Source organism: Propithecus coquereli, unplaced genomic scaffold, assembly GCF_000956105.1.
Source record: "Propithecus coquereli isolate 6110/MARCELLA unplaced genomic scaffold, Pcoq_1.0 Scaffold332, whole genome shotgun sequence".
NCBI classification, from domain to species: domain Eukaryota; kingdom Metazoa; phylum Chordata; class Mammalia; order Primates; family Indriidae; genus Propithecus; species Propithecus coquereli.
The window spans coordinates 500,354-501,750 of NW_012148975.1; the positions used below are offsets into that span (position 1 = coordinate 500,354).

Consider the following 1,397-nt stretch of genomic DNA (forward strand, 5'->3'; position numbering starts at 1 on the left):
ACTGGAAGTTGAAGCTGAGAACTTTCACTTTTTACATTAGTAATGACTTTTTTTTAAACCCTGGAATCTCCAACTCCATATAGTTTGACAATATATTTAGACAACAGCATGAATAGGGAAGATTCTGTAGGTTATAGAGGAGCGTATATGAAGTCTGATATATACTATGCAGCGTTCATATAAAAATGTTTTAAAAGATTTTGTGTACAAACGATGACTGGCGTTGCATGCTTTCACATTTTCTCCCAGTGCTCCAGCAGTTGTTGTTTTTTTTCTCCAGACAAGTTTCTGCAGCAGCGACTCCCTCTAGCAGCTCCGTGAACCAAGGGAAGGGAGCAGGAACACTAAATGCATAGCTTTTCCCATAACCAAATGACAGGGAGAAGGAGCAAAGTTTGGTCAGGAAGATCAAAAGGATTAAGGATATTTTTAAGAATGGTTGAATGGATTTATTCTATTTTCCGTCACCTCCCCACTCGCCTCCCCACCCCCTGCTCTCCGTGCACCACTGCCCCCTCTCTCCGCCCCGTCTTCCTGCCGAGCTGCGCCAGCAGCGATCTTCAGAGCGCACGGAAACTGCAGTCCCGGCGAGGCGAAGGCTCCAGCACCACCAAAGCAGTTAAGAGTCCACTGGACCGGTTGCGAATGGATCTTGAAGTCCAATGATGCCCATGCTGACCTTAAGCCTGGATTTTGTCTCCTTGATTGCCACAGCTGACCCTAGCAGAAGCCCAGTCAAGGGGGCGGCCCCTCACCTCTCAGCGAGTTGAAATGCAAAATAGTTACGTCAGATGGTGGGGGCGGGGCACCCCCGGGTTGAGTGGCAGCCGCTCTCGCCTAAGGAGGAGGCGCGAGAATCAGCCTGGTTCAGTGACTGAGACAAACTGGAGGTGAGCGGAGCTGGTGCTGTCCACGGTGCTGTCGGTGCTGAACCTGAGAGGCAAACGGACCGGGTGCTCTAGCACCTGGAGGCAACGCCCTCTTGCATCCTCTGTGCCCTGTGGGACCCGCTTCACCAGCAGGACCCATCTCAACTTGACAAAGGAGTGTGGTATATCGGACGTGGGAGAGAGTCCGCTGTTTGCCACCTGGGCTCCCATTCAGGCGTGACTTTGGAGATTTCTATAGTTCTAGACCAAACTATTTTTATTTTTTCCCCATCTAAGACGATCTTTTTAGCATCTTTTTAAAAAAATTTTGATTTATATATCCACACCATTTAGGAATCTTTCTGGGGGACTTTTTTGACTGTTAAAATAAGGTAAGAAAAAATAATATTGTTATAAATGATTACAAGTGGGGGAGAAATGCAGATTTTTATACAAAAATTTAAAAACAAGTTATGCTTATTTTTATAAATTGGAAACTGGACTTTTGGCAATGATTGCAGAAATATT

General features: G+C 46.2%; 1 protein-coding gene across 3 annotated transcripts in view; it reads left to right on the forward strand.

The window, feature by feature from the left end:
- Positions 1-835: 835 nt before the first annotated feature.
- Positions 836-1,397, forward strand: part of FSTL5 (follistatin-like 5) — a 920,996-nt gene continuing 920,434 nt past the window's right edge. For all 3 annotated transcript variants that reach the window (XM_012650551.1, XM_012650552.1, XM_012650553.1), the window contains exon 1: positions 836-1,261. The gene's annotated coding sequence lies outside the window, so the exon portion shown is untranslated. The remainder of the gene's footprint in view (positions 1,262-1,397) is intronic.